The following is a 15,799-nucleotide window of genomic DNA, read 5'->3' as shown; positions in this document are numbered from 1 at the left end:
GCAACGGAAAATCCACGATGGCTGCGACAAGTGGAACATCAGCGACCTTGGCGGGTTAATGTACAGTGCGGCATTATGGGAGGAACGATAATTGGCCCCCATTTTATCGATGGCAATCTAAATGGTGCAATGTATACTGATTTCCTACGTAATGTTCTACCGATGTTACTACAAGATGTTTCACTGCATGACAGAATGGCGATATACTTGCAACATGATGGATGTCCGGCACATAGCTCGCGTGCAGTTGAAGCGGTATTGAATAGCATATTTCATGACAGGTGGATTGGTCGTCGAAGCACCATACCATGGCCCCACGTTCACCGGATCTGATGTCCCCGGATTTCTTTCTGTGGAGAAAGTTGAAGGATATTTGCTATCGTGATCCACCGACAACGCGTGACAACATGCGTCAGCGCATTGTCAATGCATGTACGAACATTACGGAAGGCAAACTACTCGCTGTTGAGAGGAATGTCGTTACACATATCGTCAAACGCTTTGAGGTTGATGGACATCATTTTGAGCATTTATTGCATTAATGTGGTATTTACAGGTAATCACGCTGTAACAGCATGCATTCTCAGAAATGATAAGTTCACAAAGGTACATGTATCACATTGGAACAACCGAAATAAAATGTTGAAACGTACCTACTTTCTGTATTTTAATTTAAAAAACCTACCTCTTACCAACTATTCGTCTCAAATTGTGAGCCATATGTTCATGACTATTACAGCGCCATCTGTCACAAAGCGAAAAAAGTTGTCCAACTAAAACATTCATATTTCTTTACGCACTACACGAATATGTAATAAAAAATTGGGGTTCCAATTTAAAAAAAACGCTGTTGATATCTGTCTGACCTGTGGCAGCGCCATCTAGCGGGCCAACCATAGCACTATCTGGTTTCCCCCTTCAAGCTAGAGAAGTTTCGTTCTTTGTAGTTTTTTCGTTTGACGCTTATTTCGTGAGATATTTGGCCCGGTCACGATCAATGGACCGTCCTGTATATAACATGCGAGCAATTCTGCAGGAAGAATGGGTGTTATTGCTTCAAAATGAGATTGAAGATATCATTCACAGTATGCCCCGTCGTTGTCAAGCTTGTACTGCTGCCAGAGGTGGTCACAAGCCTTAATGGGCACAATAACCAGTTGTCAGAATATGTGTATAAATACGTTAAGTTGGCGAGAAACGAACGGAGTCGCACACGCTAAGTGGACATTCGCGCGCCGATCATCACCATCAGCGTAGTGTCTGTGCCGTCGTGTTTGTGATTTAGTGTTTTCCGCCGCCACGCTCCTCGTTCACTTGTACCGTCTCATTCGTCAGTGTTTGTGTGCAGTGCCGACAGTTTTTCGTGTGTTTTCGTCGAGTGTGAATAGCTTCATGTTTTTTTTTTATTTATTGTATCTCCTGTTTTTTAATCACCGATTTGTTACTTTTCTGTCTCCTTTTTCTCTATTATTGTAATGCTTGTGGCTGAAAAGCGGAGTAGATGTATCCGCTGCCAGCCCGCCTTTGTATAAGGTGAACAAATGACAATAAAGAAAGAAAAAAAAAGAAGAGAGAAACGAAGAACGGTTTTGTCAGCCGTCATGCATGTTGTAGTTGCTTACATTCCGTATTCTTTTCATTGTTCCTACTTTACTATGATATTTTCATACTGTTTTGTGGCAAAGTAAACGCAATCTTGCAAAATTTCCAATTGTTGTTTTAATTTTGGACACCAGCGTATGTATACAGGTGCATCCGTTTCGATAATATGTATACATTTCGACGATCAATTTAGTCGTCCTCTTCAATTGCTGCGAGCTGTGCTGTTCTGCGAAGTCGCTATCTGGACTTCAACCAGCTTGTGGAGTATCACTGATGGTTTCGCCCTGCTTTTTGGTCGAGTTCGACTCTCGGCGTCCGCTACGGTCTGTGATTCTGATTTGTGTTTCAGAGCCCTTGAGGCGCACATTCTCCTGGCGTTTTCCAGTTATAGTGGACGACACACGCTTTGAGGTATTAATAAACCGAGCGCCGGTCTCCAAGCGTTGTTTTAACTGAAACCTCCGTTATGCTTCATTATGTTTTCTGACATCTTTATTTCGATAGACTCCTTAATTACTCTGTCTCAAAAACTTGGTATTTGCACCACGAAACTGGCATTGTCGTACTTAATTTCATGATCATATTCTAGGCAATGCTCGACGACAACTGGTTTTCTTGTTGGTTTTCTTTCTTTCTTCTTTAAGTCGAGTTTGTTGCTGTGCTGCCTTGTCTTATTGCCCCGTCTTGGATTTTAAATACATTACGTACCAGAATGAAAAATGCTCCAGCGACATTACGAGAAAGATAAGTTGTCATGGGCACAGTTAAGGATGCAAAAGAAGGGAACTAGCTTTTTGACTCATTTCGAAGTTCATAGACAATTAAATTAAAATTTCTTTACATTTTCGTATCTTTAATCCACCCCAGAAATTTCATCGTTCCAGAAAAACTTTTTAACTTATTGCATGTTTACTTTCCAGCCATCTGATTTTGAACAGGCCATTTTTTTCTATGCCTGGCGAATATTCTGGATTCTAGGAGCTAGATCAGAAACTTTGGCCTATAAATTGCAAGGTCCAGGAGTGCCAGCGTCTTGCAGCTAAGAGAGCTCAATGCGCTGCCGAAGTAGGGTTAACTAGAAAAAAAGCGCGAATAGGTCAAGATGTTTTGATTTAAATGCCTTTGAAGCTAACAGATAAAACGAAAAGCTAGTTCCCTTCTCTTACATCCCTAACTCTGTCGGGGATTTATTCGACTTTTTTTTCTATGATAGGAGCATTTTTCATTCTTTACATGCAAAAATACTCACCCTTAAATAACTCCTGACTGGAGTGAGAATGACGGCTCGAATTAGGTCCACCGACATATCGGGCCATGGTCTAAGATAAATTTTAACCTTTCGAAAAAAATCTTTATATCTGGAAGGTTTTTGGAGCGCGAAGGGTGACTCTTTCCGTACGTAAAATACATGGTCATACAAATGGTGCCACCAGCTGATCGTTAATGTCAGCCAAATGATAATGTTTTGCAAAAGAAGTTAATCCATTCACACAGTCTGCTTGGGCGCCAGCTCCGGTTCGACGGACAAACTTTGCTTAATATGCAAATAGCCGCTGGTCTGTGCTATACGAAGAACTTTTCACCCTATGGCTCAAATTCACTGGTGGGAAAAAATAGCAACTCCAACAAATTATTAATGCAGAGTAACGAAATTTTGGAAATACATTTGTCTAGGTAACATATTCAAGAGTTTGACATTGCAATATTACAGGTTAATCAAAACGCGAGATAATCCATTGCAAATGTGAAATACTCGTTTATTGATAACCAGTGTGATCGACAGAGCGTTGAACGCAAGCACGTAAACCTGCATGAACTGTGTTTTGCAGGTACCGGATGTCAGTTTCTGGGACGGAGTTTTATGCCTGTTGCACGAGGTTGGATGCTGGTGTTGTCGTCCTATGATATCTCGTATGTGTTCGATTGGAGACAGATTTGGTGATCGACTATGCCAAGGCAACGCGTCGACAGTCTGTAGCGTATGTTGGGCTACAATAACGTTATTTGGGCAAGCGTTATGCTGTTGGAAAACACCCCCTGGAACGATGTTCATGAATGGTGGCACAACAGGTCGAATCACCAGACTGACGTACAAATTTGCTGTCAGGGTGCGCGCGATAATCACAAGAGCCCTCCTGCTGTCATAACGAAAATGTACCTCAGACCATAACTCCAGGTGTAGGTCCACTGCGTCTAGACCACAGACGGTTGGTTGCAGGTCCTCAGCTGGCCTCCTCGCCAAAAGACGGCAATCACTGGCACCGAGGCCAGAATCAGCTTTCATCATAAGACACAACAGACCTCCATCCTGCCCTCCAATGACCTCTAACTTGACATTACTGAAGTAGCAAATGGTGGTGGTTTAGGGTCAGTGGAACGCATCCTACAGGGCGTCGGCTCGGAGCTGTCCTTTAAGTGGCAGATTTGTAACAGCTCGTTGTGTCATTGTGCTGCCAACTGTCGCTGAAATTACAGTTGCAAATGCAGTTCGATACGACATAGCCATACATCGAACAGGATGATCTTCCCTCTCGTAAGCGTCCAGAGCCCGGTCTTCTTGCGACCTTATGTTCTCTTGATCACCACTGCCAGTAATAATGTACAGTGGCTACATTTCTGCCAAGTCTTTCTGCAGTATCACAGAAGGAACATCCAGCTTCTCGTAGCCCTGTTACACGACCTCTTTCGAACTCAGTGAGTTGCTGATGACACGTTTGTCACCTTAACATCAACTCACGACGTTCAGTCTCGAAGGGAGCTAATGCTCACGACCGTTAAAGCGTGTACTTAAAGCAAACTTGTTTTTCATCCTCATAGAGGTGATACTAGCACCACTCTGCCGCGCGGGATTGGGCGAGCGGTCTAAGGCGCTGCAGTTATGGACTGTGCGGCTGGTCCTGGCGGAGGTTCGAGTCCTCCCTCGAGCATGGGTGTGTGTGTTTGTCCTTAGGATAATTTTGGTTAAGTAGTGTGTAAGCTTAGGGACTGATGAACTTGGCAGTTAAGTCCCATAAGATTTCACACACATTTGAACATTTCTAGCACCACTCTCACGCGATTGGCATGAAGTCTGAGCAGACATCACCTTTCAGATGTAAAAACACGCCTACCAACATTCGTTTATGTCGCGCAACTTCTTCTTGGTGTTGCGGTTTTTTTCGTCAGTATATTTGTTAAAGTGCGTCCGCGCATTAACGATTACCACTAAAAATAAACACGAGGTTCCGTTTGTAATTGTACGATTCGTCCGGCTACTTTATCGAATGTGTGGGAAGCGCAGTTATACCATTAATTATTGCTTCAGTTCGCCAGTATTGGTAGTATCAATATGCAACCACTGATCAATACAGTTGTGGAAGATATTACAGTGCAACGGTTGGACAAGCCTGTTACTTTACAAGGTGTGACCGAAAGGACCTGGGTTTGCCCTAATTCCCACACATCGCACTGTTAAGTAATTCATGTGTCCAAATATTCAGTTTAGTAGACACGCGCAAATCTGTGAGCGGTAGCCGTATACCTCAATTATTTCTTATGCTTACACGAAACTGTGTTGTTTCCGCCAGCATCCTGCAGCCTGTAGGACAGGTGTTAGAGATAACGCAACATACCTCTGACTGCAAAATGAAGTGTTTCTGTCTGTATACACACCTGCAAAACCGGCCGCTTTTAAGAATGAGCACAGTGAGACAATGTCAGGAACCGGCTCCGGACGAGCAAAGTTTACTTCACGTGTCTTTATGGAATCACACAACCGTGCTTTCGACCCGCCTTATCCCAGGTGGTACGTGGCCCAAGCCATAAATCGCAAGAGCAGCTGGAATAAATCCGCTACTCCTCATAGAGCCGTTACTTTGCCTCCCCTCCCCGAACCTGGCTCACTAGAAAAAAAAAGCCCTCTCTGAAAATTAAAGCAGGCCGGAGTAAAAGGGAAACAGTTGTCAGAATTCCACCCTCGGTTATCTTGCTCCTGTAATGTGTTTCGCATTCGCTTTAAAAGAGTCCTCGATCACTCGGTGGCGCTCCGTTGTAATTGAGTTCTGAAACACGATTAGCTGAAATAATGAATTCCCGGGAACGAGTTCCGACCGCAACGACTTCACAAATAAAGGTGGTCCTCGGTGGATACTTGCAGCCCGGTGTAGGCGCGCTGGGAGAAGCAGACGCGTGGGTGTAGAGAGAGGGCCAGCTTTTAACGTCGAATACTATCAGGAACGCAGGTATCTTGAGAACGACAATAACTGAATTATGCATCGTAGGTTGGGGAAAACGATAAAAATATTAAACAGGACACCCATCCAAAGTTTCTACAGAATTACATTTCCACTGTAATCATGAAGCTGAAATTTGCGTGCTAAACAGTAATTTCATTTCACTCGCTGTTTTGTTTTCTTTAATTCGCGAAATCACCTTTGCATGAATTTCGCTCAAATGTCCTGTAATCGGAATCGATAGGTCACGCACAAGCTTATCATGTTTTTTTTCTCTTTGAGTCCAACCCAGGATATATTTCTTAGTTTTAGGGTTTGGTGTCTCGATCTCTAAAAAAGGAACCCATGTAGGATCCCTTTGTTGTCCGATTGTTCAGAACCCTTTTTTCTCAGTAATGGGTAGACGTATGAAGTTCAAATTTATGTTAAATATTACGGTCTATAGTCTCATCACAATGTAAAAATTTTAAGCTCCTGAATCAATACAACCAAAAGATTCGACCGTAATGTCACATATTTTGATACTCTAAAACTCTCTCCTCAAAAACTATAGCGTACTTCCCGTTGATTTAGGATCTAGAAATTTCGCAAGAATCGAGGTTTTACAATAAAGGAAAAAAATCGGAAAATTTTCGATTTGTAATTATATCACAAGAAAAAATATTTTTGTCATTTGTTTTCAGGCTGTTTGTCCATCTGTCTGTTAAGACCGCTTTTCTATCAGGAACGAATAGACATATCAAGTTAAAATTTATGTCACATACTAAGGTCTATGGTCCGTTGGTGGAAAAAATAGACGTTAGCTTCCAACTCAATACAGTCGAAAGATACGGCTGTTTATGTCACATGTTGTGGCACACCCAAACTCGTTCACCAAAACCTATAGAGCACTTCCCGTTGGTCTAGGGTTATGAAATTTGCCAAGAAGCAAGGTTTCACATTACAACCCAAGGAAGATAACCGAAAATAGTTGATTTGTAATTATATCACACGAATTATTATTTATTTATTTATTTATTGTTTTTTGTTATCTGACCGACTGCCAGTCCGTCTGAAGTCCTCTTTCTCCCAGGAACGAATAGACGTTGAAATTTATGTCACATACTAAAGTCTATTGTCCTTTGACGGGGTAAAGCTTTTGAGCTTCTGAGTCAATCCAGTCAAAATATATCTAACATATTTTGACACTCCAAAACTCAGTCACATGAGTGGTCAGACTTGACGTTTTCAATTTTGTCTTCTGGGGTTGCATTCGGGTCAGTATTTATTTTTCACTCCTACTAAAACTATCGAACAACTGTGACACTGTATACTCATAGACATTGTCGAATGTCTCTCCAATTACCTGCATTGTAAAGACACTATGTACTGATCAAGACCTAATAGCCGGCATGTCCAACTTTGGCACGAATAACAGCGATGACGCTTCGTGCCATGGAAGCAATGAGCCCTTGGTAGGTCGCGGGAGGGAGTTAGCACCAAATGTGTACACAGAACTCACCCAAATCCCCTAAATTTCGAAAAGGAGGCGATGAGCTCTAAAGCCATATTAAGTCACATCCCAGATGTGTTCGGTCGGGTTCACATATGCCCAGCTTGGGGACCAGCACATCAATTGGAACCTGCCACTGTGTTCCTCGAACCACTCCATCACAATGCTGACCTTGCGATACCTCTCGGTGAAAAATACCACTGCCGTCGGTAAACATGATCGTCACGAAGGGAGTGTACGTGATCAGCAAGCAGTGTGCGACACTTCTTGGCCGTCACTGTGCCTTGCACGAGCTTCACTGGACCCATGAATGCCGCCGGCCGGAGTGGCCGTGCGGTTCTGGGCGCTACAGTCTGGAGCCGAGCGACCGCTACGGTCGCAGGTTCGAATCCTGCCTCGGGCATGGATGTGTGTGATGTCCTTAGGTTAGTTAGGTTTAATTAGTTCTAAGTTCTAGGCAACTGATGACCTCCGAAGTTAAGTCGCATAGTGCTCAGAACCATTTGAACCATTTGAACCCATGAATGCCGACGTGAAAGTTCCCAAAGTTTACCGGAACCGCCGCCAACTTGTCTCCGTTTCGCCGTACAGATGTCAAGGATCTGTTCCCCTGGAAGACGACGGATTCGTGCCCTCCCATCGCCATGATCAAGAAGGTATTGAGAATCATCGGACCATGCTACGCCCTGGCACTGCGTCAACGGCCAATGCCTATGATCACATGCCCATTTCAGTCGTAGTTGCCAATGTCGTAGTGTTAACACTGGCACATGCATGTGTTGTCGGCTGCGGAGGCCCATAGGAGTGTTCAGTGCACTGTGTGTTCACACTTGTACTCTACTCAGAATTAAAGTCTAATGTTAGTTCCGCCACAGTTCGCCGCCTTTCCCGTTTTACCGGTCTGCCCAGCCTACGACTTCCGCTACCTGTAATGACGGGTGTCCGCCCAACAATGCCAATTATGGACGGCGTTTCACCTTGATTTCGTTAAGTGTTGAAGACACTCACCACAACACTACTCGAAAACTCGACAAGTTGTGCAGTTTCCGAAATGCACGTACAGAGCCTCCGGACCATCACAATCTGCCCTCGCTCAGACTCAGACACATCGCGCGCATACCCCATTCTACACAAGGACAGCACGCTCACTGGTACTTCATGCACCGTACGCGAGTCTGACCAGTAGTTACTCCCCATCACGTGACGCTGATATCCCCTGGAGTGGTTTATATCGATAGTAGTGTGGTGTCACCGCCAGACACCACACTTGCTAGGTGGTAGCCTTTAAATCGGCCGCGGTCCGTTAGTATACGTCGGACCCGCGTGTCGCCACTATCAGTGATTGCAGACCGAGCGCCGCCACACGGCAGGTCTAGAGAGACTTCCTAGCACTCGCCCCAGTTGTACAACCGACTTTGCTAGCGATGGTTCACTGACAAAATAGGTTCTCAATTGCCGAGACGATAGCATAGCCTTCAGCTACGTCATTTGCTACGACCTAGCAAGGCGCCATTATCAGTTGCTATTGATATTGTAAAGAATGTACAGACAAGAGCTACGTTCAACATTAATGGATTAAAGTTAAGTATTCCACCATCTGTGTCCGTTTTTCTAAGTTCTAATTTCCTTATCCTGTTCCAGACCTCACGCCGGCCTGCGTGAGCTTAAACGCGTGTCTTTCGGCTTCCTCTCTTCATACTGGTTGGCTCTCCTGCCAATCCACAACAAGTAGGTCAATGGTTATAAGGTTCTGGCTGACCAGTGTAGACGGCATTGCAGTATCATGAGAAAAAGAACGCCTTTGGAACTATGAAACCAGCCGGCCGCTGTGACCGAGCGGTTCTAGGCGCTTCAGTCCGGAATCGCGCTGCTGGTACGGTCGCAGTTTCGAATCCTGCCTCGGGCATGGATGTTTGTGAGGTCCTTAGGTTAGTTAGGTTTATGTAGTTCTAACTCTAGGGGACTGGTGACCTCAGATGTTAAGTCCCATAATGCTTAGAGCCATTTGGACTATGAACCGTTGCAGTAAATACGGCAAGAGATTTTCACTACCTGCTTGTGCACTATTGTTTTCAGTTTTTCTTTATTTAACCTTCTGCTTTTTATAGACAAGTAAAACATCTATAACATTTTTTCGCCATCTCATCAGAAAAGTTAAACCATACACTACGCACAAAAAAAAAAAAAAAAAAAAAAAATACGAGATTAATTCTCTAATTTCGGACTAATAAAAGAAGTGACCGCCAGCTGTGTTTCTTTTAGGTATCCCATTGCACTCATTCATGTTGACAAATATGTTCTAATTGATTCCATTACAATGACACTTGTAGTGTTGTAAAAAATATAATGTTAAAGAGACAATTAAATTTTGTGGGTAACTTGGCAACAGAATTAGAGATTGATTGAATTATCGTAACAAGTCACTGTAATGATTATTTCACGTGATAAATATTTTTTAAACACCTGACATTCTTAGGACATAGAGCAGCAGTTTAGTTTATTTGAGATTGGTAGAAAGCAACATTATCATTTCCGCGTGTTTTCATGACCGCGATGCAGTCATAACCGGATCGACATTAAGGAACCAAAAGATTTACTGACTTTAAAAGAAAAAAAACAACACAATTAGAAAGGATTGATTCAGAAATGATAGGAAAACGATAATATTCGTCCTGCCCCAATGCTGCGCTCGTTCCATCAGCGTGATCGTAAGTTCTGGAGGTAAACTGATACAAAATGATTAACATTCAAGTAATGAGGAGATGGAAATACTTAACGATAATTTGTCTAAATAAGCACACTTCATATACATCTCACGTTTTTTAATGCTACGTACCTTTTTATATTGCAGTTACAATGGATGGTGCGTATTAACAAAAGTTTTGCACATAACAAGCAATACTTGAGATTAGTGTCCTCTTGATGGTGCCTGCTGGTAACTACATGTTTTCTGGTTGAGAAGACAATTAGCACGTTTACAGAGCACTTTTCGCAAATTATAAAATACAGATTGCAGAACGCAGCGAGTCAGCGTCCGCCTTTCATGGAACAGAAACAGTAAAAGGCGAAGCGCTCATGGCCTCATTTGTCTTGAAACAACTGAATTCTTTTTATAACATTAATCTATAAATGTACATAGAGATTTACAGCCGCCGCGCAGGAGCGGCAAAGATAAAGAATAATAGATTCTGTCACTGCTATGCGACGATTCATTTCTTTTACATTGCCATAGTTTGATAACTTCCGGCCATCAGGGGTATCCTAACGTTTGTGAGGCGAAAATTACCAATATTACACACTGTATAGGAAACTGCTGAAGATTAGATGGATAGATCACATAACTAATGAGGAAGTATTGAATAGGATTGGGGAGAAGAGAAGTTTGTGGCGCAACTTGACCAGAGGAAGGGATCGGTTGGTAGGACATGTTCTAAGGCATCAAGGGGTCACTAATTTAGGAGGGCAGCGTGGAGGGTAAAAATCGTAGAGGGAGACCAAGAGATGAATACACTAAGCGGATTCAGAAGGATGTAGGTTGCAGTAGGTACTGGGAGATGAAGAAACTTGCACAGGATAGAGTAGCATGGAGAGCTGCATCAAACCAGTCTCAGGACTGAAGACCACAACAACAACAACAACAACATAGGAAACTGACTCATGCAGAAATAATTAGATACACACAAGAGTTTGAGAACCAGCGTAAATTGGAGCAAATTAATCAGAGGGTTGTGTATAAATTTTGTATGCTTATGAACATAACACTATTATGTATACACACCTTCGAAGTATCTAGAAGTTTTCTCGTTAAGAACATGGCCATAAAATCGCAGAAATTGTCGTTACAATACAAGCCTTCATAACACCGTGTCCCGATATTTTTCAACGTATAGAGTTCGTCATATCAATATGACATTTACAACTGTACTTTCTTTGTACATACCTATGAAAAATAGCTTGTCCTCGTTTCCCATAGTTCTCTTTACGTCCGTAGCAACTACAATACTGCGCAATACCTGTTACTATAACTCAAACGCTCATAAACACGTATAGAACAAGAGAAAGGCATGTAATATTCAATTTCCGCTATTACCGCAAATTGTAGACAAGCAGCGTCGTCCCAAAATCACGTGACTAGGCCGGTTGCACGCTTAGACCATGAGCAGTGGACTATGCCCACTCCATAGATACCATAGATATTCGTACTCTATGGTGACAAACACAGATAAAATGATGTGACACTTACACAGATATTATTTACGCAGAAGATGCAAGTTTTCTGGACAACGAGGTACAATGTCAAGGCGACGTGTATGTGGCAACAAGATTCCAAAACTGTATAAATATGATCAGACACCAACTTAACCTTACGAAACTAACATGTCAGAAATTTGTTTCTTATTTAACAATTAGAGAATAACGACAATACTGCAATATATTAATACATCTGGAAACATTGTTTTATACGTGTACAATAAACATGTGATACAGACCACAGTAGGTACTTCGGAAATTAAAAACAAAATAAAACAAACGCATTTCTTTAGGAATCTGAAATTAATTTGAAAACCAACAATGAGTGTGATAATATTTTCGGTTAAGGCAATGGACTCTCATTCTGGAAGACTCCTCTGGGGACGCCATAGTCTTTTATCTTCCCAGTACCACCTCAGTCTGAGTCTTTGCTCCACGTCTAAAGACCTCGTTGTCTCTAGGACGTTAAACAACCATTTTCCTCTTCTTTTCTTTGAGATACTTTACTCTATCGGACAATAATTTATTATTTCTTTTCGACTGACACTACGCCTTTGTAGAACACGCTCTTACTATCGACGGTCTTTCCATAAAATCACGTGTTCATTAGAAAAAAGGAGGCATAAGGAAACCGAAGAAAGGAATTAAAGTTTAGGAAGGATAGATAAAAATTAACCAATCACATTGTCATTGCCGCAACAGATTTGGAGCCGGCCAGAGTGGCCGAGCGGTTAAAGGCGCTACAGTCTGGAACCGCACGACCGCTACGGTCGCAGGTTCGAATCCTGCCTCGGGCATGGATGTGTGTGATGTCCTTAGGTTAGTTAGGTTTAAGTAGTTCTAAGTTCTAGGGGACTGATGACCACAGATGTTAAGTCCCATAGTGCTCAGAGCCATTTGAACCATTTTTTGAACAGATTTGGAGGGGCAGTTGAATGGAGTGGATTGCGTGTAGAAAAGAGAACGACAACAAAAGTAAAACAAGTATAGTGGAATGTAGTACAGTTGAATCAGAATATGACGGGCGAATCAAATTGGCAAATGACACAGACATGAATTTTGCTATGCGGACAGCAAAAAATTGATTTTGACCCAATTGGGCAGAATACAAAACGCAGGCTGGCAATAGCAAGAAAAGAATTTCTGAAGAAAAAAATGGTTCAAATGGCTCTGACCACTATGGGAGGTAACATCTGAGGTCATCAGGCCCCTACTAACCTCAGGACAGCACACACATCCATGCCGGAGGCAGGATTCGAACCTGCGAGCGTAGCAGCAGCTCGGTTCCGGACTGACCCGCCTAGAACGGCTCGGCCACAACAGCCTGCTTTCCGAAAAAGAGAAGCTACTTAAAATCTAATATAAATTTAGATCTGCAGTGTACCGCTGTACGAAAGTGAAAAGTGGGCGATAAACAACGCATGCAAGAAGAAAATCAAAGTGTTCGAAATGTGGTGCTACAAAAGAATGCTGAAGATTAGGTGGGTAAATTGCATAACTAATGGGGAAATACTGAATGGAATTGGGGAGAAAAGAATTTGATGGCAACAATTTCACTTAAAGAAGGTATCGGCTAATATGAAAAATTCTGAGTCATCAAGGAACTGTCTATTTCGTATTGGAGGGAAGCGTAGGAGATAAAAATTGCAGAGGGAGACCAAGGGGATGAAAACAGTATGCAAGGTCCAAGTGCATGTGGGTAGCAGTAATTATTCGGAGATGATGAGGCTTGTACAGGATAGGCTAATGTGGACCGCTGCATCAAACCAACCTTCGCATTGAAGACCACAACAACAACATAAAAAATAAGGTAACGCTCATCTAGTATTTGTTTTGTTGTGATGTTCAATCTGATTGCTGGTATGACGTAGCTCTTCACATTAGTCTATCGTGTCTAAGCCTCCTCATCTCTGAGTAACTACTACAGCCTTCAGGAGTTGGACAAAAAAATGGAAATTACGCGAGAAATGTCTTCTTGAACATAATTGCAGGTTGCCATGTTACATTTGACCGCGAAGGGCACCTGCGCAATGCTCTCGTTACGTTGAAAGCATCCGTTTTAGTCAGAACAATGTTCTATGTAGTTTTCAGTCCGTTATGCTGGAGCTAAGTGAATTCGAACCTGGGCAAATTTTGGAAGCTCGTGTGGTGGATGCTTCCAAAACCAAGGTAGCCGAAGTGTTGGGTGTTTCATGAGGTACTGTAGCGGGATTTTGTATCACGTACAGGGAAAACGGAAAAACACCATCCACTAAGTCACAACGTGGGGAAAAGTGCCTGGTGCGTGATGGTGTCAGACGGTCATTAAAGAGGACTGCGACGAAAAACAGCTACGGAAGTCACTGCGGAACCGACTGTCGCACTCGCGAAGCCTGCCACCACCGAAACAACGGGAAGGGAGCTCCATAAGCAGAGAATCGTGAGGCGAGCTCGAATTCCAAAACCACTCATCAGTGATGCGAATGCTCGTAACAGAAAACGTGGCGCTGGAGCCATAAAACCTGGACTATCCAGCAATTGAAAAAAGTCGCTTGGTCGGATGAGTCTTGTTTCACACTGTTTCCAACTACTGGCCGAGCTTTGCGTTCCAAGAGTGGAACTTGGCGTGTGGTTCAGTGATGATTTAGACAGCCATATCGTGGTATCCCATGGACACTGCGGGTAGTCTGCAAGGCTACACTGCGGGCAAGGATTATGCGAAAATTTTGGTGATGAGGTCCATCCCATGGTACAAGGTGACGCACGAAAATACGGCCCCGAGTAATGGACTGCTCATTGTCACCTGGCAATTGTCTTTCATTGTTTCGAAGCTATTTACAATGTTTGCTCCCAGAGATACGCTCTGTACAAAGACGAAAGGACCCCTGTTCACACAGCTCGAATCGTCGACGACAGGTTTTTTGAGCACGAGGATGAACAGTCGCATGTACCCTGACCCGTCACAGTCACCAGATCTCAGTGAGCCTTTGTGGTCTGCTTTGAAGGGACGGCTGTGTGGCTGGCTCAAATGGCTCTGAGCACTATGGGACTTAACATCTGTGGTCATCAGTCCCCTAGAACTTAGAACCACTTAAACCTAACTAACCTAAGGACATCACACACATCCATGCCCGAGGCAGAATTCGAACCTGCGACCGTAGCAGTCGCGCGGTTCCGGACTGAGCGCCTAGAACCGCGAGACCACCACGGCCGGCGGACGGCTGTGTGATCGCTATCCATCTCCATCGTCTCTCTCTGAATTTGCTACTATTTTGCTGGAAGAATGGTATAAGATTATCTTGAAAACCATACAGGACCTCTATTTACCCATTCTGGGACGAGTGGAAGCTGTTTTGAATGACAACGTGTCTCGTACACCGTATCAGCCTTGGTAATATGTTGTGTTTTTGGTGTTCCGTGTTTTTGTCCTCCCCCTGTACATTCATTGCAATCTGCTCACTGCAGGCAAGCCTTTGTCCCCCTTTAAGCTCCCTCCCACTTCTCCTCCCACTAATGACTTAACAGTTGATTGATGCCCGAGTGTGTGTTCTGCCAGCCGATCCTTTGTTTACAGCTAAGAAGTGTTTATCGATCGTAATAAACCTGCCGAACGAAATGGCGCAGTGGGTATGTTGGCACAAATCCGCTTCTGGCCAGCCGGATCTAGGTTTTCCGTTTTTTTCCTAAATCGCTTCAGGCAAATGTCCGAATGGTTCTATCGAAAAGGACATTGTAGAATTCCTTCACTGTCCTTCCCTGACCGCGTTTCCGCTACGTCTTCAGTGACCTAGTCGTCGACGGGACATTAGTCTTTATTTTTCCTTTCCTTCCTTTTGAGAATTACCCTTCGATAAATGAAGGTTTCTTGCGCACAATTATGCTAAAATGAGGGTACCAACGTCATAAACAGATTTCATACTTAAACACAGAACATAGAGCAAGAATAATACAAAATAATCTGAGGAACAAAACTAGAGTGAATTTTTTTCTGCGCTCCACATAACGAGGACACTGAGAAATTTCTGCAACAGTGCGCGAAACAAAATGAGATTCCCTAAATAGCTGTATGTAACTACCATTTTCGCACATAGTTCTTGTTTGTAAAACGAGTATGCACAAAGAACATTTAACGGGAAACACGCATTTATTACAACAGTCTAAGTACGTACAAAAAGGACTACAATGAAAACCTAGTGCTGTGACATAATGAAAGCGCAGGTATCTAGTGCGGGGCAATAGACGGATAATCCCAGCTGTAGGAAAC

The sequence above is a fragment of the Schistocerca serialis genome, chromosome 4 (assembly GCF_023864345.2).
Source record: "Schistocerca serialis cubense isolate TAMUIC-IGC-003099 chromosome 4, iqSchSeri2.2, whole genome shotgun sequence".
Lineage (NCBI taxonomy): Eukaryota > Metazoa > Arthropoda > Insecta > Orthoptera > Acrididae > Schistocerca > Schistocerca serialis.
Note: the sequence above shows the minus strand (reverse complement) of the source record.